Here is a 25057-nt window from a genome sequence, read left to right as displayed (position 1 = left end):
TTTCATAAAGTACTTTCCTTATTATCCTTTCGAGTATAAATGTCTACTTTCCATATGACTGCTCCTTACTGGTCGACCGCACAGTAACTCAACAGAACCCACACTGCCGGAAGTATACAGATAAAAAGCTTACGGACTATGACTAGTCAGGTAATGTGTCTGTCCGCTAGGAGGGTGAGGAAATCTAATTTTTAGTATCTCTTCGATGTTACGTAATTCTAGTGCCTGTGCCTAACGTGTCCCATTAGTTCTGTGACTCTTTTAATATTTAAGTTTGCCGGCCGGAGTGGCCAAGCGGTTCTAGGTGCTACAGTCTGGAACAACGCGACTGCTACGGTCGATGGTTCGAATCCTGCCTCGGGCATGGATGTGTGTGATGTCCTTAGGTTAGTTAGGTTTAAGTAGTTCTAGGGGACTGATGACCTCAGAAGTTAAGTCCCATAGTGCTCAGAGCCATTTGATTTTTTGGAAGGTCCCCCAGTTCAAGTATCATTCATATTAGCATTTCCTTGTCTTTCTTTAACAAATAGAGAGCACCTATTTCTTTTTACCTCTAAGTCCAGCAGATGTGTTCCTAGAATTACTAATGACACAGTATTTGGAATCATGCAGCTAAATTATCGTGTGTTCGTTCAGCTCTTCTGACTAATGGAGCTGGCTCGACAGGCGTTAATCAATGAGTGCAGACAACATGCCCTACCACTGATCCTAGTGTACACTGGTGGTAAGCTCTGTTTCCAAGAGAAGTTGAAACTCCATCACACAGGCGTTGGTCATAAGATTTTGCATTACGCTGCTACCTTTTCCGCCTGCCTCCTCTACATGATGTCTGAAATTGCGACGTTCATTCATGAATACCTCTAGATAATTAGTTAATACTTTTCTCATAATCTTCGTTTCCAACAGTTTGTCTGAGGAAACAGTGTGACGCGTGATATTGGTGCTGTGTTCCACAGCTCGAAATAAATTTACAAATATTTGCTGCCTCTCCTTCTAACATTTAAGTTTAAGAAGACGCACATCTACTCTGAATCTCGTTAAAATCCACCGCCTTCGCTCTTTCAAAGTCTTAATTCTTTCTTGATGGGCGAATAGTCGCTGCAGGCTTCGGCCGGGTGGGGGAGGGGAGGAGGATATTGAGGAGAGCTCCTTTCGTGCTATGACTCCCTAGTGGATCGCTCGCTGCACTATAGATGCCGCAGGGACGAGCCTGCGGCTGTACATAGGAGGACACAGAGAGATCGCTTTATGTACCCTTCAGTACTGCAGCACGCCTGTAGATCTCTTATAAGGAAACCGTTTGAAATTTCCCCGTAGGATTGTCTACTTTATTGAGATAAACTCACTCCTGCTTTCTTGTCTCTCGCCACGGCAGTTACGTCTCGCCACGGCAGTTACGTCTTAGATTACATCTGCAGCATTACACACATCGGCATTTCATCACAAACTATAAATACTTCTGTTCATCCACAAATTTATTATGAGGACGGAGTTCCTGGCGAAATTTTTTCTTATGAGCATAACCTCGTTTTATATTTTATCGGGCTTGATACCAACAGCTGGTGTTGACTGTTTACGCTTGATCAGAACTACAAGTTCTGCATTATATCGATGTTATTTAGTGTTTGGTGTCAGGCACCTGTCGTGTCGTGTGACCTTCCCTCTCTTCTTGTTCGTTGATGACAGAAGTTTGCATGGCTAAAATATTGAGTTTAACAGAAGTCAGCGTATTTTACAAATTTTGCTTTCTTCTATTTTCGTGTCTGATTTTAAGTGTTTCTGTGTATGAAAGTATACGTACACTCTCGAAAGGTGCATTTTAAAATACAATTCTTTTGGGTTAGCACGTTCGGAAGCGAAGTTACGAGGTAAAAATCGCAACTTCTTAAACTTCTTACATATATAGCGATCTAAGTAAATGTTGCATATTGCCGAAACTTTAAAATTCAACGTTGTGATCCAGAAACATGTTATGATATCAATACATTGTTATGTAATGTATCTGTAAGAGATAGAGTGCATATTTCGACCGTGATCGGGCAGTAGTTGCGATCTTTGACAAGCGTATTGCCTGTAAACTTTGCATTACTTGTGACGTGTCTCATTAAGCGAGTTGTGTTGTTTTAGGGTTGTTTGGAAAACAGTAACGTATTATCAGAAGCTCCTCATAGCCACTCCAACGAGGCAGCGAATGAGACGGACGTCGCTGTGAATGTCACTGTGAGTCAAAGTAATTCTTCTAAAATGTGAATTTCTAGTGACAGGTTCAGTAAAGGATCGTCACAGCAGTTGCAACGGAAGAAGAACAACAGGACATATATCTGGATAGAATAGCAAGTAGACAACACAGTGCGACACGTCTATGGTGGCAGTTCCAATCAGGTGGAGGAGTGCTGTTTCCAATACAAATGATATGAAATAGGGTACATGAGAAGCGATTACGTACCAGAAGACTTCTCAAGGCTCCATCTTTAAATCTGGTTCGCAGAGGATCTCCCGTCGCAATGGAATGAAACCACTCTGAGTGGAGTAGGCAGTAGTGCGACACAACGCCCTTTTCTGATGTGAAGCGTATCAGTCTCCACCCTGACTACACTGATATTCGTGTGTAGAGGCAATGAGGTCAACGTTTACGTCCCAGCTGTATCATAGACGCCATCCTTATCAAAACAGATCACTCATGTTTTGGAGTGAAACGCATTTGTCCGCAGGACATCCGCGTGTACCAATATATGGATGGGATGATGACAAGTGTGAACTACCGGGACCACATCCTCGCACGAATTGTGGTTCCCCTTGGTGAAATTGTTGGAGTGGGAATCTCGCTGATAGATGACAATGTACGCCCCCCTCGTCACAATCTTGTGAAGACCTTCAGCTGGCCTGGGTGGCCGAGCGGTTCTAGGCGCCGCAGTCTGGAGCTGCGAGACCGCTAGGGTCGCAGGTTCGGATCCTGCCTCGAGCATGAATGTGCGTAATGTCCTTAGATTAGTTAGGTTTAAGTAGTTCTAAGTTCTAGGGGACTGATGACCTCAGAAGTTAAGTCCCATACTGCTCAGAGGCATTTTTGAAGACCTTCCCTGTGGAGCATACATAAAATCGGATGGAACGGCTCCGATACTGTCCACATCTCAGCTGCATTGAAAAGGCATGATCCATGCTAAAACGAAAGGTTGGAAATCACCCTGTCCTAACAGAGACCACACAGAGGCCCCAGTGGAGCAGCGGAGCAATATCCCACAGCATAATGCGTAACAGCATTTGAAGTGTCTCCAGCTACGAGGAGGGCCAATTATCTTACAAATAATGCGGTATGCAGGATGGCAAAGAGAAGAAACTGTACTGTCTGCTGTGGAATCTTTACTACGGATTTTTCTTTCTTTTGTGTTTATCAGGTGGAAATGTGATTATCTTCTTTATTTTCGTTTCCTTGTGACTGTATGTGACAGGACAGAAAACTAGTTTTCTTTCGTATTATGTCCAGTATTAACGATAAAGCAATATGCAACATATACAGGGTGAAAAGTATTTAAACCGACAAACTCTGGGAGGTTGTAGGGTACATCAAAACAAATATTTTTCCCTAAAGTCATTTTTTTCTATGAGGAGTATTTAAACCGGTAGAGAAAGATTTATCTGGCGGCAAATTAAATAAACCAACAAACATTTTTCCATTTTTTATGAACAAGAGACAACACATTAACACAACCCAATTTGAATTACAGTAGATTTTCAAAAATACCTCCATTCACATGTAAAGAAAGTTTACACCGTCGGATCATGTTCTGTCTGACACGGGCAAAAACCCCAGGAGTATCTTGAATTGTTCCTGCTGCTGCTACTATCCGGGCTACCAGATCAACTTCTGATGCAGCAGGAGTTGTGTAAACAAGGTTGCGCATCTCTCCTCACACAAAAAAGTCCAGAGAGGACATATCTGAGGATCGAGCAGGTCATGGTACAGGACCACCTATGCCAATCCACGTCTTTGGGAACCGTCAGTCCACGAATCGACGGGCACGACGACTGAAATGTGCCGGTGCCCCGTCATGTTGGAACCACATGCGTTGTCTTGTAGGGAGTGGGACGTCTTCAAGCAAGTCTGGAAATGCTCTGGCGAGAAAATTGTAATAGTGAATGCCATATAATGGCGTAGGTAGCAGACAGGGCCCAATTAAACAGTCCCCTACAGCACCGACTCACACATTTAATGAAGAACCGCACTTGTTGGTCAATCCGCTGTGCGGCTCGTCCGTTGTGGTGCGCTACGTAGTACGCACTAACCGCATCAGTGTACTCACTTCAGGCGCATCGCTCCATTAGTAAACAGAGACAATGCACTACTACACTGGTGGACAGCAGTTGCATACAAATAAAGAGCGTAATACGCCCTCTAACAACTAAACATCGTAATACGGCCTCTAACAATTGAAGAGGGTAATACAGCCTCCACCGGTTTAAATAATCCTCATAGGAAAAAATGACATTAGGAAAAAATATTTGTTTTGATGTCCTCTACAACCTCCCAGAGCCTGCGGGTTAAATACTTTTCACCCTGTATGTTGAGCAATGTCTATTCCACTGTGAAAACGACGGTACACCAACCAGTTTCCAATATCACCAGCAGCCGCCGCTGAACAACCGCTCAGCAGCTTCCACAAGCGCAGCTTCCTCTCGACGCCTTCTTAGCTCCGGTTTCGTTTGAGGTTCTGCCAAGGCTGATCCCAGGCGGCTGTCAGACGGTTGGACAGCGTCGGTCGGACACGCCACTGTTGGGTGTTGCTCCGGAGTGCGTGCCGCCGCCAGAGCAGCAGCACACACCAGAGCACAGCACGGCCGTAATGGCGGCGCCTTCCCGGCAGCAGGGGACGCGTTTAATGTAGTGGGCGGCGGGGCAGTGGGCGGGTGGGCGGTGTGGGCGGCGGTCTGCACGGTGCGGGGGATGCGGATCGCAGCCCGGCCGGGATGAGCCAAGTTGCGCAACTCCATTACAAGTTAGCCGGCAGGGCGGACCGCGCCGGCGCAGTGGCACTGCCAGCGCCAGCCACCACAAAGACCACCCCGTGGCGGCCGCTGTCCATCCGGCGGGCCGGCCGAGGCGCGCCGCCGCCCTCTGCTGGTTAACTCGTAATGAGTGCCGGACTTGGGCTGGCCCAGACGGGACCTGTCAGATCTGCCCGAGCATCTCCGCCGGGATATTCCGATAGCAGCATCGTCTTGACGCCCTAATAAGCAGCGTGTTCTCTGTGCTAGCTAACAGGGACTGTGGCCAACCCACTTCGTCCCATGTACGCTCAAATCCACTGTGATGTCGTGTACCAGTGGATATGTAGGCTGAGATGACAGAAGTCGTGGGATACCTTCTAAAATCGTGTCGGGCCTCCTTTTGCCCAGCATAGTGCAGCAATTCGATGTGGCATTTGTGATCTGGCAGGATAAAGGAACGATTGTGAATGGGGCCATAATCAGCTACTATTGGCGACAGTAAACACATTCACTTTACTTGAGGAAATAATTTTCAACAGTCATTTAAAAAGATTTTACTACACTGAGAAAGAATTCTAAATTATTTGTTAGATGACGGCCAAAAGGAACTGCAGAATACTCAATATCTGAAGGCCTTAATTACAAGTGAGGAAGGCAGTTACACTTTAACCAAAATTAAGATATTTTCTTCTAGAACAATCAAACACTGTAACAAGCTATAGTGATGGCTGAAGGCCTTATTAAGACAGAACTGAAAATTATTGGTCGGCTGAAGGCCAAAAGCAATGTTACAAGCAATTAACGGCTGAAGGCCTGAATTACAAGTCAGGAAGGCAATTACATGTTAAAACATCAGGGTAAATTTTAAACAGTTATTACAACTTGACCAAGTAAGACGGAGTGATCCACAAACAGTGCTCCCTGGATCGACCTGAGGAAGGTGACTACAGCTGTGTAAGCGATGAGAGTGGCAGCCAAGAGTAACGTTCATATAAGGACTGCAACTCAAACTAGAGACGGTTTAAATGCCGATCAAATGGCTCTGAGCACAGTGCGACTTAACTTCTGAGGTGATCAGTCGCGTAGATCTTAGAACTAATTAAACCTAACTAACCTAAGGATATCACACACATCCGAAGCAGGATTCGAACCTGCGACCGTAGCGGTCGCTCGGCTCCAGACTGTAGCGCCTAGAACCGCACGGCCACTCCGGCCTGCGAAATGCCGATCAACCTTCTAGCAAATCCACCTAACGCCAGATAACTAGTACTATGATGGAACTATTCAGGCAAGAGCGAAGTGACAGACAGCACTGCATCTCCAGAATCCGGTGTTTAAAACACCAAAAGGCAGAAGGAACCACTATAACGAAGGTAGACAAGGAAAACAATTATCCACACTCCAATCAAGGAAGCTGTCAAATTACACACTATGCCGGACAGCATCGGCAAGGCGAGGAAAAGGACACTGCCGCAAATTACACTAACCTCTAGGGCAGGTAACTGGGGCGTTAGCGGACACTAGGCAGTAAGATACCGCTGGTTGCACTTCATCAGTAACAACACTAAATTCAAACTAACATCAAGTAGTAGAAGGCGGCTAATAGCTTCCGCCAACAGACTCTACTCGTTGTGGTTGGTCTCACAGACTCTTGGAGGAGCCACACACAAACAACAGCGAGATCTCAAACAGTACAGGTTTCACTACTTGATAAGTTTCACTCATCTTCAAACATCCAGGGTCCAGTCGCCGGCTGCAGCCCCTCGATCTGACAGTGCCTGCACGCCGCCAGGGATCCCGGCCTGCCCTCGCGCAGCAGACCTCCTCGCTGCTCCGTCCAAAGCAGAACTGCCTGACACACAAGACGACCCGTAAATACACTCCTGGAAATGGAAAAAAGAACACATTGACACCGGTGTGTCAGACCCACCATACTTGCTCCGGACACTGCGAGAGGGCTGTACAAGCAATGATCACACGCACGGCACAGCGGACACACCAGGAACCGCAGTGTTGGCCGTCGAATGGCGCTAGCTGCGCAGCATTTGTGCACCGCCGCCGTCAGTGTCAGCCAGTTTGCCGTGGCATACGGAGCTCCATCGCAGTCTTTAACACTGGTAGCATGCCGCGACAGCGTGGACGTGAACCGTATGTGCAGTTGACGGACTTTGAGCGAGGGCGTATAGTGGGCATGCGGGAGGCCGGGTGGACGTACCGCCGAATTGCTCAACACGTGGGGCGTGAGGTCTCCACAGTACATCGAAGTTTTCGCCAGTGGTCGGCGGAAGGTGCACGTGCCCGTCGACCTGGGACCGGACCGCAGCGACGCACGGATGCACGCCAAGACCGTAGGATCCTACGCAGTGCCGTAGGGGACCGCACCGCCACTTCCCAGCAAATTAGGGACACTGTTGCTCCTGGGGTATCGGCGAGGACCATTCGCAACCGTCTCCATGAAGCTGGGCTACGGTCCCGCACACCGTTAGGCCGTCTTCCGCTCACACCCCAACATCGTGCAGCCCGCCTCCAGTGGTGTCGCGACAGGCGTGAATGGACGGACGAATAGAGACGTGTCGTCTTCAGCGATGAGAGTCGCTTCTGCCTTGGTGCCAATGATGGTCGTATGCGTGTTCGGCGCCGTGCAGGTGAGCGCCACAATCAGGACTGCATACGACCGAGGCACACAGGGCCAACACCCAGCATCATGGTGTGGGGAGCGATCTCCTACACTGGCCGTACACCACTGGTGATCGTCGAGGGGACACTGAATAGTGCACGGTACATCCAAACCGTCATCGAACCCATCGTTCTACCATTCCTAGACCGGCAAGGGAACTTGCTGTTCCAACAGGACAATGCACGTCCGCATGTATCCCGTGCCACCCAACGTGCTCTAGAAGGTGTACGTCAACTACCCTGGCCAGCAAGATCTCCGGATCTGTCCCCCATTGAGCATGTTTGGGACTGGATGAAGCGTCGTCTCACGCGGTCTGCACGTCCAGCACGAACGCTGGTCCAACTGAGGCGCCAGGTGGAAATGGCATGGCAAGCCGTTCCACAGGACTACATCCAGCATCTCTACGATCGTCTCCATGGGAGAATAGCAGCCTGCATTGCTGCGAAAGGTGGATATACACTGTACTAGTGCCGACATTGTGCATGCTCTGTTGCCTGTGTCTATTTGCCTGTGGTTCTGTCAGTGTGATCATGTGATGTATCTGACCCCAGGAATGTGTCAATAAAGTTTCCCCTTCCTGGGACAATGAATTCACGGTGTTCTTATTTCAATTTCCAGGAGTGTACAAGCGGTCGCACCCAAGATAGTACCACAGTACTGGCTATCGATGACCGCTGCTGCTACCACTCGCGGACAAACAATACTAGCAAACTCAGTGGCGCCATTAACACACGAAGGGAACGAGACGCCACTACCGCTACTACAAGACGCGAAGTTAAGAACGGCAAGAACGCGAGCCGCACACGGCTCAACATTGCAGCACAAATATAGGAAGGGTATTGCTGGAAGAGGCAAGCAGAGAGCAGAAAGAAGAAAGCCCACCACAGCTGTGTTTTATATGAATGCATTCGCACTTACGTTCCGCGGCTACTCATCTTCCAAAGAAAGAATATAGAGGTGGAAGTGATGGGAGGTGCACCTGCAGGATAAACATCAGCGGATGGATAAAACCTGACATTTTTACTCAATGGTTGATGATTTTGTATGTCATCTAAAGCCGTCTCAAGATGAACTGCCATTTTTATTCTAGATGGAGATTATTCCCAAACGAAGAATTTCGATGTGTTAGATAAAGAACGTGAAAACAATGATCATATCATATGTATGCCGCATCACTCAACGCATAAAATGCGGGCAACTGACGTGGGATTTATGGGGCTCTTGATTACCTGCTAGGCGTGAGAGACATAAAGATGGGTGACAAATAACGCAAGCACTGTAACCACCCAATTTTTAATAGCCAGTTTCTTTGAGGCAGCGTACAACAGCAATGGAAGCATCTATGCATGTCATTAGAAAAACAGGGTTCGTCCTGCGCAACAGAAATATTTTCAGGGAGCATAATCTAGTAATTCACCACGGCACTGATCTTCTCAAGACAGTCGATGATGATGGTGAAAGTTCAGCCCTACAGACAACAGACCTCTTCCACAGATCACAAAGCCATCTGGAAACGCTGACGTTCAAGTAACATCGTGTTCGCGTTCATATGAATTCACAACATTATCTCATTTCGCCAGCAGAAATTTACTTTTAGGTCTTTAAACTGAGTTTAAAACAGTGTGTCTGTTGTAAGGCAGAGTGCTACAAACTTACGATGTTCGTTGATACGAAGCTGGCTCTTCCGTATTACGAATGGTAGTCAAATGAATAACCATTTGCGTCAATATATTTATATTTATATAGGAGGGTCAAAACCTGGATCGCAGACGCGGTCGGCCTCTGGCGGATCCACATGAACACTGGCTGTTGCGCTTCCTCGTCCGATCGAAACCGAGGGTCGCCAAAAGGATTCAGGCTGGACGGAGAATGTCTTAGTGTTTTCCAAACAAATAGGTAAAACGTAACCCTTGTTGACAGTGTGGGGACAGGCGTTACCGTTCGACACGACTTTTCCATGCGACAGCGTTCCGACAGTCCGAGTGCAACTGTCAAAGCTAAGAGTGGGCACATTACACATTTCTCACTACCAATGACATACAAAGCTGTTCACATAAGCTCCGTTAAGGTCATGATGATTTCTTTCTTCGACTGCAGGGGCTCTTTTTTTGCAGAGCTGCAGGAGCATGGAATCACAGTTAATGATCATCACTACGAAGACTCTTTGCCGGAACATCGATGAGCCATTAAGTTAAGACGACCAGGAATGCTGAAGGACGAAATCATCCTGTTGCACCATAACGCATGCCCCCAGCCTGCCAGTCAAACGAAGGCCACACTTCTGCAATTTTGTAGCGTAACAACGAAACATCTTCCGTACATCTCGGATCATTCTCTGTGTGACTTTCACTTCTTTGATGACCTGAAGAAAGATAGGTTTCAGTCGGACTAGGAAGATCAAGAGTGGTAGCGGTTGTCAATCCGTCAGCGACCGACCTCATTCTACAAAACAGGAATAGATCGCCAGGTCTCCCGATGGGATAAATACCTAAACGAGTGTCGTGATTGCTTTTGAACGGAACTATTCTATGGTACCGTTGTTGCAGATATTGGATTTGACCTCTCATCATCGATACCTTAAAACATTAACAGCCGATTGCTTTTTGTTCTTCATTTTTGTAGTATTTTTTATTGAGTTAGACTACTTTGAAAATTTATTACACTCTACTCTTTTCTTTTTTTGCAGGAAATTATGTCCAGGATGTCAACTTTTTTGTAGCGTTCATCCCAAATTCGCCATGAACACCGTTCTCGAATTACAAGACGATTTGTGTAAAAGTTTAATTTTAACCATATCTGACAGCTTCAAAAGTGACTGTATTCAATACACACGAGGTATGATTTAAAAACCGCCTTCAGTCACAATTTTTTCGTGCTTTATATCGTACCCCATGCGTTTAGGATCAGATGTAATTCATCTTAAAACATGATTTATTTGTTCTCTTGAATGAGATGAAACGCATATTCCTGTCACGAAAAAGTTTGATGTTAGGTTACGAACTTCGCGTCTGACTTACGTAGTTCGTAACCTAACATTATACATTTTCGTGACAGGAATATGCATTTCATCTTATTCAAGAGAATAAATAAATCATGTATTAAGATGAATTACACCTGAAGATGGACCCACAGGGTTCTAAATGCATCGTGTACTAAATAAAACACAAAAAATTGTGACTGAAGGCGTTTTTTAATTCAGTGTTGTGAAATAGTGCCTCCGAATGCCACAGAAAGAAAAACATAGCCTATATCACTGACATTGTGGTAGCGTGTAATTTCAACAACGACATAACACGTATTACGTAAATTATAAACTTGCACGAACTTGCGATCGCATTAGCCTGTTACAACTTGAGCGCAAGAACGGACGAAAAGCGTATCGAGCGGGCAGAGAATCGGATTAAAAAATCTACCAAAGAGACCCTCAGGTCCATCACAGCCATGAACAATATGAATCAGGTACTCTTTTTGGATCTGGATGGTTTGCTATGTGATCCTAGGATCACCGACTAGAGTTACTTTCAAATTAGCTACAGAAAAATGTAACCTAAAATTCTAAAGGCGTTTTTCTCAGAACGTAATTTTTGAAATTTGACGGGAAATATTAAATGAGAAACGAAAAAATAACTTTGATATGAATTTTATGCCAACATTCTAAATTAAACTGTCCATTAAAATACGTAGCATTTTTCCGATGACTTCGAAAGTCTTTTTTCCGTGTCTGCTTTTGACTCGGTTTTGTGGGTGAGAAAGTGATGTTTCTTTCAACACCTCACCATTTTCTTCTTCATATTTTTCAATTATGCTATGTGGACTGATAGACAATATACTGAAAATGATTTACAGAAAATTATTTTTTACAGGTCCAATAGGAAGGCTTTGGAATTCCTACCGATGACCAGTGTTACGGCTGCAAGGGTCCTCCAGTTGGCGCAGCGGTTACAGGAAGCGTTCGATGTGGACACAAAATGATTTCATAGAGACAAAATTGTGAGGAATAAAACTGTATCACCTGATTTAGGTTTACTTTTTATTTTACGTGAAACAAAAATCACGAAAGTAACACATTTTTCACGCTTTTACGAGTGCAAGCACCTTAGAAAGAAAGGTTAAATTGTTTCTGTGAATAACGCAGTGACAGGAAGGTATTTACAGACTTCTCCTGGTCTTAGGTGCTCGTTTGATACAGTAATAGGATGCATACCGCGTGGTTTTTGTTACGTTAAGCAATAAGAGAAGTATGCGTTAGGGCAGATTTTCATAATCCAGTATTTCATTGAACAGAGTCTGACAAATCTGATCTTTGTTCTACATCCTCTTCCCGCTAATGCTGAGAAAATATTTTGCTGTGTTTGGCCGATTTCCAGTCTTTTCTTCTCACAGCATTCATCCAGAGAGATTTTCGTGTTGGACTGCCAGGAAATCCAGTCAAATGGCAGGATCAAAATCACTATAATAAAAGTAAACAGCGCAAAACAGATTCACGCATGTAATAGAAATTATTGCTTCAAAGAGTCCATTTGCAAATGAAAGTCGCTTCTTTTATGCTATAGACTATAACCAAAATAATTACTACACCCGTATATGATGCGAGGTAGCATATTTAATCAAAACACTTCCACCAGGAGATAATATTCCGGACAACTAACAAGGCGAATGGTGGATTTAGTTTTGTGACATAATGACAACTCTCCTTATTAAACGGCCACAAGTGTACCTAATTTGTAGAAAAGGCATCGATTGCAAAGAGTACTGACCGAAACGATGTGGAAAATGTACGAGTAACCGAGTACGATGTTTGAATAAAGGCTGAGTGCAAAGAAATATAACTACAAAGATTGCATTGGAATTGTTGTCCGAATTATTGATTTATTAAAATTTGAATTTTATTAAAATTCCAATCACGGAATGAAATTATCTGATCTCCAGTCTTAAAGCGTACAATTCCTTTCTGAATCCAATTTGTTATAAGCAGACTTGAGTTCACCTAACACTCAGTAATACGTCTATTGTGGCATTAGGTCATCACTTGCTTAGGAGAAAACTTTCCTATTCGTGGGATCACAAAATATTCACCTATGTTAGACGCTAGATTTATAACCTTAGAATTCCTTAGAACAACAATAAACAAGATGAACAACAATAATGTAGTCGAAGTTCGATACAATCTTTATGATTGTTGAAAGACAATTTTTTTTCCAAAAGCTTCAAACTGAATCTGAATTATATATCATTTAAACATTGATAAATTCAAATTAACAGCGAAATTCCATGGCGAAGCAGAAATAAAACAGACAAGACACAGATAAATAAAACTACCAGAAAGACATAATATGAATTTTTATAGTTAAGTAAGGAAGGAAATTCACTGCGATTGCCAGATTCACAGTTTTCATCAGGTCATTCCGATACTGCTTTCAAAACTTACGCATTGCTGCTGTAACTTAAAAGTTATATGATGACTTTAATTAATTAGCAACGACAGTCGCTTACGAATCAAAGAAAAACTTAGTTCTATTTTCTGGAAAAGCTATTGTCATGCGCATTAACGGAAGTTTTCATCTGTAATGTGTCACTTCGATCAGAGGGTAGTTCCTGTTCCAGGTAGTAACTGTTCGCGATAACAATTAAAATTAAAGTTCCCACAACGCATATATTATCGAAATCACTAGAAACACTGGGAAGCCTTATACAAACCCTTTACACATCTAGGAGTCTGAAAAGGTTCGGCATTACATTTTTGATGCTGCAGGCGCAATAGTAGCTTGGCGGCCACAAATACAACTGTAATGTTGATCTCCAGAAGCAAATACTACTTATCCTTTCTGTAGCCTAACAGTACCCTTTCGGCTATTCCTCCTTGCAAATAACTGATGCATTGTGCTCCATGGAAATGCAGCTCCTCTCGGAAGCACAAGAGGTTGTTTTAATTGACTCGTTATTGTATAAACTACCTAAATTAGGCAGTCTGTCTCCTGTATAGATGATACGAAGTGGTTTTGTTTTAGATAATATTCCATTTATAACAAATTCAGTTCTTTTGCGTAGTTTCTAGCATTTACGTAGAATTGAAGCCGATCATACGAAACAAAGTAAATATTAAAGATCACTTGCGCGATAAAACGTTAATTTAAATATTTCAATAGTTATATAACATTATTTTGTTACTTCCATAGGTAACAAAGATGAGTCTAGGTTGGTGGATGTGATGTTTTCGAGTTGATCGTATCACGTAAAAAATAGCTAAAACATTGTAACTTTTGTAATGAAACCAAGCACTAACGCACTCCATCTACAGCACTATCGACTACTTTTGTGAAGAATGAGAGTCGGATTTGGGTGTTCTATCACGAATTAGACAGAAGGAATCGGAAGAGAGGAAAGTGGAGCTGCAGAACATGGAATTGGGGAAAGGAATGAAAGACAAGGGTGGTAGAATTATCAAAGAATGTAATTTAGCCATCGTTAACGCTTGATTTAAGAACCATGTGAGAAAGTTATATACGCGACAGAGACTTGGAAACAATGAAACGTTTCCGGTTGGTTATGAAATATTTAGACAAAGAATTCAAACCCAGATTTGAAAATGTAAGGCAATCCAAGAGTAGATGTGAACTCTGACGCAGTTTATTGGTTATGAATTGCAAATTACAGGTGAATAAACTGAAAGAAAATGTAGGAAATTACGGAAGTGGGGTACCAACAAATAGATAGAACAATAGGTAATTGAGTGTTTTAGATAGAGTATTACACAATGTTTGGCTGAATTAGGGGAAAGGAATTCATTAGAAGAATGAATATCTTTTAGAGATGATATACTATAGACAGACATGATCGTATATGTAAAACGAGAAGCCCTTGTTACAATTGTTGGATAACACAATAGACATCGAATTTAATTTATAAAAGGAGAAAATATAAAGGTGCAAGCAGGCCAAAGGGAATACCCACGCTTAAAATACAAAATTAATGAAAAGCGCAAAATGTCTAGTCCGTAATTGTTAGCGGACAAATGCAACTTTGTTGAAAACATACATAAGTAGGTAATAGACCGACGCCACCTATAGCTAAAATAATGAGACCTTTGCTAGACAGAGGAGACCAGTGTATATAACATAGTTTCTAAAGAAAAGTGAGTACAAGGCAAAGAAGGGAAATCTAGGCATTGGAAGGAATGTATGGCAGTGCTATACGAAGCATAGAGATTTGAAGGCAACATTGTAGACACGGAAGAGGAGGTATCTAAAAATGAGATTTGAGATGTAATGCCCCGAGAAGAATTTGACAAAGTATTGCAAGACCGAGGAGGAAAAAAAGTGTCATGGTGCATGTGGCACACCATTAGAAATACTGAGATCATTCAGAGAGCCAGACTTCACAAATCCTCTACATCTAGTGCGCAACGTTTGTAAACATACGTAATATCCTCACACTAGAAGAGGAGTATAATAATATCTGTTCCAATGTGGATAAGTGCTGACAGATGTGAATGTTATCGAATCATCAGTTTCAGAAGTTCTGGTTGCTAAATAGTTACACGAATTATATAAGGATGTAGGGAAAATCTGGTAGAAGCAGAGTTCGAGGTAGGTCAGCTCGGTGTCCGGAGAACAGTTGGAACATGCAACGACTTACCACAGAAGGCAGGTTGAGAGGAAGAACTAAGCTCTTTGAAATTTTGAAGTTAGGCGGGATAAACTACTGATAAAGGTTATTTACAGCTTGTATAGCAACCAAACGTCAGATATAGCAGTAAAATTACGTGAAAGGGAAACTATGGCTGAGAAAGGGAAGGAAACACTGTTGTATAATGTCTCTCATGATATTAACTATGTACAACGAGTAAGCAGGAAAGAAAATCAAGGAAAAACATCGCAAAGAGGATTTCACTTCAGTGAGAAGAAATAAAAACTTTGAGACACTGCAGTTCCCTGTTCAAGACAGATTACAAGACGTATATGAATAAAAACTAAAACAAAAGTAATGGAGTAAAGTTGAATTTACTCAGGCAATACTGAGGGAATTGATCAGGAAATGTGTCACTGAAAATAATAGACGGATATTGCTATTCAGCTAGGAAAATAAACTGATGATGACCGGCGTAAAAGCGATATAAAATGCACACTGTCGGTAGCAAGAAAGTCATTTATGAAAATGAGGAGCTTGTTAACATCTAGAAACCACGAAATTGGATGTGGGTCATGTATCTTCAGTTTCTTATTACCGTGACACCAGCCAATTGCCTGTTATTTTACTACTGCCAATTATTGACATATGAATTATTCATTTAACGACAGAGCTTTACCGGAATGACGATTCAGCTTGAAAATTTAATGATAATCTCCATGTAAACAATACGAGCCGTGGAGCGCATCGATTAATTTTTGTGGCGGCGATCAGAGACGCTATTGTCACCGGTACATCTTTTTCGGGGTTGGCTACGGGGACTTGGGACGTGGCAGCTACTGAGTAGATGTCTACGGTGGGGCCTGTGCGCAGAGATATTTCCTCCTTCGCACCTAGTACAACAGATCGGATGTTAGTACATCGATGTGCGGCTGGACGGCAGCGATTAGCTTGCGGCGTCATTCCTTCATGTGTGGGCGATCTGCTCACTGTCGGACTGAATGGAAGTTTTCGTCCAAAATCGTTCCATAGTGTGATGTACGCTACGCTACTTCCACGCTAGCAAGAAAGGCTTTGAATTATTACACTACGGAACTGTTCAAATGGTTCAAATGGCTCTAAGCACTATGGAACTTAACATCTGAGGCCATTAGTCCCCTAGACTTAGAACTACTTAAACGTAACTAACATAAGCACACACATCCATGCCCGAGGCAGGATTTGAACCTGCGACCGTAGGAGCCTCGTGTTTCCTGACTGAAGCGCCTAGAGCCGCTCTGCCACAGCGGCCGGCTTCGCAAATGTGCCATAGTTAGCTGAATCCGGTGATTCTATGTACAAAGAAAACTTTATGGACGGCCAGTGTGGCCACGCGGTTAAAGGCGCTTCAGTCTGGAACGGCGCGACCGCTACGGTCGCAGGTTCGAATCCTGCCTCGGGCATGGATGTGTGTGATGTCCTTAGGTTAGTTAGGTTTAAGTAGTTCTAAGTTCTAGGGGACCGATGACCTCAAATGTTAAGTCCCATAGTGCTCAGAGCCATTTGAACCAAAACTTTATGGCTGTGTTCAGACTGGATTATTGTAAAGCCCCTGGTGATGCTTTAATTCTGTATTTGCTGATGCTAGACTTCATTGACATAAAATTCAGCTGCAGTGTTTGCCAATTTCGAGCTGACACGCCCAATCTCAAAACACATACCTTGCTATTATCCGTAATTTTTTATACAATATGGTGCCAAAAGTAAAGTGTACGGTGGGCCACAAGTACCCTCATTGATCCTAGGCCTACTTCTCCTTTGAAGCTGACTGGCACAACCAGTCAGTTTCAGCAGACCAGTCGGCTTCAACGGACGCATCGTCTAAGACAAATGAGGGTACTAGTTGACCACTGGTCTAAGACAAATGAGGGTACTAGTTGACCACTGTATACTTTGCACTGCCTTTTGGTACCATATTGTATGAATAATTAATGAATAAACGATTAATAGCAGTGTGTGTGGCTGGAGAATGGGCGTGACAGCACGAAATCAATAGCTAGTACAGATGAATTTTATATCAGTGCAACTGAAGGGGATGAAATAAAAATTATCCAATGAAATCTGGTTTCGCAGGAAAGCGTGGATCAGGTTGCGGAAAGGGGCCATGGCCAATTACTGTTATTTATACAAGAACACCCACTACTTTATTCCTCAAACCAATGCACAGTTTTCTCTTTAAAAGAACAAAGGTCAATACACGGCTGAGCACCCAAATAACTTCTCCAGAATAAGTTGCTTTTAAAATACCAGGATTTAGAGTAACGGCTGAAGGCCGTTCTTAAGTAAAATTACAATATCTTCTCGGCTAAAAGACGAAATAATAATTCACATCAGGTAAGGAAATTCTTTAAAAGCCAACCATTTACAAATTCTGGTTAAAGGACATATTAAGGAAAATTCAAGTTAGTTCTTCGGCTGAAAGCCGAATTAAAAAAAAATTCTCTACATCATGAAAAAGATAAGCCTTTACACAGGACAACATAAAAACATCTTAAGAAAACTTGTATCTTGTCGGCTGTAGGCCCAAGCAATTACTCAAGAATAATTAAAGACAACCTTAAGATAAACATTTACAGAACACGGCTAAAGCCCGTATCAAGAATTCAAGATAATTAAAGAGAAACCTTACAGACAAGGATTTACATATTAAAGCCACAGATTATGAAACAAAGCGGCTAAAGGCCTAAACTAAGAGTAACAAGAATTTAAAATGAAACACGGCTGAATGCCTAATCTTAATGTTGTCATGAAGTTCGGCTGAAGTCCATGTACTAAACATAAAACAGACATATTAATAAACGGCTGAAGGCCTGGCACAGTACCTGCGACCAAGTAGAATGACAATCACAAACAACAAACAGTGGTGCTCAGAAGTGTTCCAAGTGTCGGCCTGGGGGGGGGGGGGGGGGGGGAACTAACAACAGTTTAGGTGAGACAGGCAGCCAAGCGTAACAGTAAATACTCAGGTGGCAGCACGACCTAGGGACGGCTGAAGAACAAACCAACAACCTAATCAATTCCCTTCCACCCAACCAACGGCACGACAAGCGAAAATGACTTCATCGCTGCTCTGTCGCAACTGACCGACTCCCTACACCAGTAAGCAGGCAGCATTCATCTGCTCAATGAAAAACACAGAAGCTACACAAAGTTCCAAGTAAACACTTGCACCAAGAACTCTGACAATCCTAAAACCAATCACCATGGAACAACAAGGAGACATGACAAGTCGCGCACACACACACACACACACACACACACACACACACACACACACAGAATTTCCATAAGCGGTCGGCGACCAAATACACGTCGTCTGATGAGACGACCGTCCGAACGACCTACCAAGGTCGTCCCCACTCAAGTTATGAGTGTTGGCAACGGTCGAGCGAGTCTTAGCTGTCCGGAGCTCACTGCAGTTCCAACGCGACACAACTCGATGTCCGCTCGGAGCTCGGAGACACGGCGCCCCGGGCACACTGGCTCGGATCCACCCACGCAGAGGGAACACTTGGCCCTTGGCCACCCAACATCTCCACACAAGCAAAACACCGACCCACGTCCGGCAAGATGACCAACAGACGAGGCCCAGAAACGGTCATAAGACCAAATACAAATCGCCCGATGACATGGCAGACCGAACGACCAACCAATGGTCGTCCCCGCTCCGGTCTCCTTCCGTCGGACAGTGCATGTTTGTCGCCAGCGGTCGGCGAGTACTCGCTGTCCGGACCTCATTGGCGCTCCCTCCCCCGACTGAACTCACCGCACAACACGACCCGGAAATTCTAGCGGTCCCTCCAAAGATAGAAAGATAGTAACACGAACCTCGAGGACAGGGAAGGTGAGCAAGGGTAGTGGCACCAGAAGACATTAACATAAGACTAAAAAATAAATATTCTCACCGTTTCCTAAATGCAGGAAGGACAGGTCACAGTCATGAGCCACGAACTGCTATTCCAGTTTCCTCCCTACTGAACTGCTGCGGAGCTACCATCCCGTGGCGGCATGACCTGAATACGCAAACTTGAAGGCTAGACAAGCAACTAGTTGTTGCCTGCATTTTGGGTGTCACGTGGCAGTACTGCGAACAGTCAGTTTAGGGACTTGTGGTCTGCTTCAGATAATATTCCCGTACGTCAGATTGTAGAGAACAATGGTAATATACTATTCTATTCTATTTGTTATGCTCCCGCAATCGCGCAGCATCTGCATCTAGCCGTGATCGGCGTTTTGGTAACTTTGGTTTCTGTATGTTTCAGGATACGGATTGTTTGCGTGATTTGTGTCTGTATTAAGCTGGGTTCCATTAACGGTTGGACAAGTGTTTAAGATGCCAGCAACGGGAGGTCATTCAAATCTCTCGCACGGAAGCCGGTTCGATCACCGCCCTCGTTGACGTATTCTTGATTGTCAAATTTTCGCTGTGTGTAACACATATAATTTCTTTTTAAATGTATGACAGTTGGTTGTGTAAGTTTAACTGAACACTCAATTGAAAGAAATTTTTTCAAAGTCTTTAAATTTTATCTGAAATTTCAGGTGAGATTAAATTTTGAATGGTTAAAGCTCTGTTGAGCCCGTTTCCATTAAGGGCGCTGGACTTTTTGTTAATTCAATCACTTAATGTTTGGAAATCTTAACTGAAACCCGGTTGTTGGAATACTTTGACTCCCAGACGCATTTTTTAAGAAGACCATGTTCGTCGTCGACTGTACATGTTATTTATTTTGCTATTGCAATGAAGGCCATTATCAAGGGGTACTGTAATAGATTTTACTTCAGCACATATCAGACTTTTAAAATTCTCTGACATCTATACATGTTATCGCCAGAACTAAGCCTTTTCACGAATACAGCAACATCAATTCACCGCGAATCGATGTACATTGTGAAATGATATAAAGAACGTGAACTATGGACAAAGCTTCGCACCCGTTTGATGTCACCGTATTTCTACAGTGAAACGCCGTAGTTCTGACGATAACATATACAGATTTCAGAGCATTTTAATTACCCATTTCCTGAAGCAAACTCTTCAAGCAAACTCTTTTCCAGTGCCACTACATAATGGTCCAAAGGCCGAAACTGCAATAGTAAAATAAATCAGTACAGTGAAAACGTCATCCCTTAAAAACTCCTAAATGACTATGACTCCCCATTCCATGAAAAGTTAATCACAAGTTTCCTAACTGCCATAAACTTGTCGGACATTCATACCGTGAATGGATCGCCAGTCTTCAGGGATGATCACACGATTGCTGTTTCCAGAGTTTTAAACAATCATATGCAACTTCTATTAGCCCAGGACACCATTCTCGTGAGGACCCCCAATGATGGGCTATGCACAGATCTAATCAAAAAGAAAAAAAAAAGCGGAGGACCATTCATTAGAAACGTGTCTCCCCATTATGTCCCAACTATTAGATATTTAAAACAGTCTCTCAGGTCGTCACAGCCAGCCTACAGGACTATCGCTACCAGCCAATCAGCCGCCCCACTCTCCCAATCATGGCCCGCAGCCGGGTGGGCTTTGCACAAAACAGACAAAGACTCAATCACCAGACGCCGCCCTAAATAGCTCCCTTCCTGCAGCCAGTGTTTTATTAGTTACTAGAGACGCCAGTGCACCTCTTGTGGCAAATTCTGACATAAGCAGAAGTCTGCCAAGCAGGACTCAATGTGAAGTATGACTGTGCTCATTTGAACTCCACGGATTTGGGGTGGACTACAGGCAGGGTAAGTTTTCCACACGTATCCCACACCCAAATTATGTTTCCCACTCACAGTAGCCATCAACAATCTGCCTATCGAGCTGCAGACAGACGTGGATTCCTTCACAATCATCACAGATTGGCAATCTTGTTCTCTGCTGCGTAGGATTACTATGACATCATTAAAGTCAATAGTGATTTTACTGTCGAAGTTCTGAACGGTTCAATCACCCTCACAGCCAGGATCTTGGTCTACATCGCTCCTGGAGCCATCGTTCTCTTGGACATGCGTCTTTTCAACGTTCTTCCCTTACAATTCCACGACTCTGCCCAACAACTTTAAGTCTCTGGACGCCAATCCATACCTAAAATCCTATTCTCAAAGCATATCTGAGTGTTCACGTAACCTTCCACAAGTATCAAAGATTTTGAGGCACATGTAGCTCTTCTACCATCAGCTACACCAAAGTTCGTCAAAGTTTCAGCTGTTCCCTTTGCCCTCAGAGATAAGTTCATCAAAGCTTCGAATTTTCCCTTTGCGCTCAGAGATAAATTTCGGCTGGAGGTACAGTGGTTGCAGAATGTAAATTTTTCTTTCTCCTATTTCCAATAGTTTATAGGCCGATACCGTCGTCACTGTGGAAAAACCAAATGACACATTGTGCTTTCAAGACAACCATTAATGTGAGTTGCCTAGTGTTCGGCAAGACAGACTTCTGGAATGCATATCTGCAGCTATAGTTGGCCGGGGACCCTACGCTTCTTAGTGATCAATACTCGTTTTGACTTTTTCAGTAAAATAGGCGTCAATTTGGCATTGCCAGTGCTCCAGCCACTTTTCAGCTCTATATGGAGCACCTCACCCTTAGCGTGACAGGCATGGAAAACTATTTAAATGGCATTCTTGTCGCAGGCAGGGACATACAGGATTTGACAGACAACCTACACACGTTGTTCATGGTGCTCTATCTGCCCAACCTGAAATGCAGTCATGGTAAGCGCTGTTTTTTGGTCACCAAGCGGATTACCTGAATCACATTTTTAGTCACTTGGTCACCAAATGGATTATTGGGTCACGTTTTCAGCATTTTAGACATCTACCCTATGTCAAAGTATACTGAGGTGGTGCAAAAACATTCAGCTTCAACCAGCACCAGCCGGCTGAAATCAGTATTGAGGCAGCTCAGTTCTCACAATAAATTTGTACATGCAGCTGCCATTGCAGAACCATTACAGTGTCTCTTACGCAAAAATTTTTGCTGGAAATTGACGCTGCCATGTGATAAACTCTCCTGGTACTTGAAATACACGTTCCTCCACCATTTCAAGCCCTAATATTCATAGTTGATGCATCAGACTATGGGTTGGGGGTATTAGTCTGAGGTGTGAAGCGAACTTTTGAATTTGAGTCTAAGACTCTTAGCTGCATAGGCAAATAGAGAAAAACGCCCTATAATTCAAATTTGGACAATGAAGTTCCATGCCTACGTTCATTGCTGCCATTTCATGCTGGCAATGGCCTGCAACCCCCACTCTGTTTTTTCAGAGTTCTGGCCAATATTCCGGCAAAGCGGCACACTCCTTCAGTAGCGGCATCTGTTTCCATCGAGATACGATTATATAATTCAGTACTGTTCAACAAACTGACAAGTTAATACTGACTTGTACCAGCATCTGCTCTTGGATCGAAAACATTCCTTCAGCATGGACTTTGATGTCTACTTCCACCAGGACTTTGCCACTGAGGAAGCTGTGGCCATTCTTTCATTGGCTAGCAAGCTTGTTTTGTGCCATGTCACTGAGGCCTTAGTGCTTTAGCCCAAAAGAAGCTGCAACATCCAGAGGTAAATGCGCATAGGTATCATAGGAATGAGCTCTGCACCCTAAATGAATGACTGCGATCCCAGAAATTCTCCAGCAGCGTGTCTAGTCTCTCCTGCATATATGGCGTAGGGCTTTTGTGCTCACCAAGCCCCATGCCCAACAACATCTCTACTGGCAGGGCATGGATGCAGCTGTCATGCAAGTGGCTACCTTCCTCCCAAAGCGCCAGAACAGCAGGCTGTCCCTACTAACCGTTCGCGTCTTGACCAGATACGTCTACCCATTAGTGTGGGTATTCCATGTTAATCGCAGCAGATGCTGGCAGTGGTTTCTCCTATGTCTCATGCATGATGTCAGGCCCACAGGGCAGACTATTAAAACCCAGCCCACACATTTTCAATTAAAGGACTCCCAGAAGCTATCCTCATGGATAGTGACGCTCAATTTGCTTCTTTATATTTCTCTGCTTTATGTGAAGCAAACAGAATAGTGCTAATACATACTGTGTCCTTCCATACATCTTATAATAGTCTAGCGAAACGCTTTGTTTGACCTACAGGTCCCAGCCGTGCAAGCTCCACTCCTATCACCCTTTGTGCAGGGCAGTCACGCTATTTCTCGCCTTTTATCATTCCATCCCCAATTGGGCTCAGCGCCAGAAGTAATATTCTGTGGCTGACCTCATTGTTTGTCCTCATCCATCATTCATTCCACTAGCACTCAACCCTCCTCCTCGTGCTCCAACTTCCTCTGTTTCTCTCTCACCAAAGCCAGTCAACACTGGTTTCCTGTGATCGTCTAAATTCTTCTCGGCTGGGGCATGCTGAGGTGATGCTTCAACACAGCACAGTGTGCTGTAAACACATTATCCAATTGTGGCTTCGATGTGGTGCTCTTCCAGAGTCCATTAGTATACCATCATCTTTTGTTACTCCAAAATACCCATTCCAAACTGCACCATCTCAGTTCCAGCCTGTGGCCTCTCCCTGTAGTGGTCCACAGCTGTAACACATGCCACACTATCAACGGTGATGTAGATGGACATCAGCCACTGCATGACCCTGCCTCAAGTGATAGCACTTCAGTGGAGGTAGACAGAATTGCTTCATCGAGACCTTGCTTCCATTCAGCTTACAACCCCACAGGGGCAGCTCTTCATACGACAGGACATTGCTGTGCCCCGACTGGCTACCAGGCTGCGACCTAAATACCACCAGAGGTCGCTGGCACCATGGAACTTTTCTTCTCCACAGGCCATCTGACCGAAAGTTGTACCTACAGTACCCTGGCGTCTGGCCAGTATTTAGGCTGGCGTCCAGGCTACGCTCGAGCAGTTCACTTCATATGAGTTTCTTGGGTCAGATGTTAAGTGAATACATTATACCCTGGAACCTCCGCTACGGTGAGCGTCCACGTCGACGTTTGCCTCCACGAGCTGTTAGCTACGGACCTGTACTATTCTTCTCCTCTACGCTCCGTTACCAGTTTATGGAAGTTGTAAAATTTTTATTTGTTTTCATCGTCAATGCGACAGATTTTGGCTTCGGTGCGTCCGTTTGAGGCTTCACCTTTTGCTTACTCTCTTGGGACTTTAACTTTGGCACGTGTGTTCCATACCTTTATTGTGGCGTGCTTAGTGTATGGATATTAGCCTTTGGAGCTTTCTTATTCACTGTGATATTTGTAGGCCTTCGGCAGTCAGATATCATTACTATTGTTATCCTAGTATTCAAGATTTGACTTGTTTTCAGTCCTTCTGTTCCACACTAATTCTGATCGGAGAATATCTTTTATGTATATCGCAATAAAATTCATATTCATTCTAAACCTAGGCATTCTTCCTGCACCGCCATTCGGTTGACATGTTAGAAGTGATGCGAGAGTTTGAGAATGTATCAGAGAGAAAAATCGGTTAACTCAGCTGGTATATGCGTTGCCTAAACAGCCACTCATCAACATTAATGAAGAATACGCAGAGATGGAATATGCCTACTGCTTTTCCGATGGTGGTGCTCCTGCTGATGTCAAAAAATACCGTCTGTGCTTTGCATCACATCGGATTTCTGATCGCTAAATGTTTGCCAGTTTTTTAAGTACATTGCGTGAACACATTTTCTTTAATGATCTCATTTTTCTTCTGAAAGTGTAATTCAACAATCTGTACAGGCACACCAACACATTGTTGAAATGA

This window comes from Schistocerca cancellata, chromosome 8 (assembly GCF_023864275.1).
Source record: "Schistocerca cancellata isolate TAMUIC-IGC-003103 chromosome 8, iqSchCanc2.1, whole genome shotgun sequence".
Lineage (NCBI taxonomy): Eukaryota > Metazoa > Arthropoda > Insecta > Orthoptera > Acrididae > Schistocerca > Schistocerca cancellata.
Note: the sequence above shows the minus strand (reverse complement) of the source record.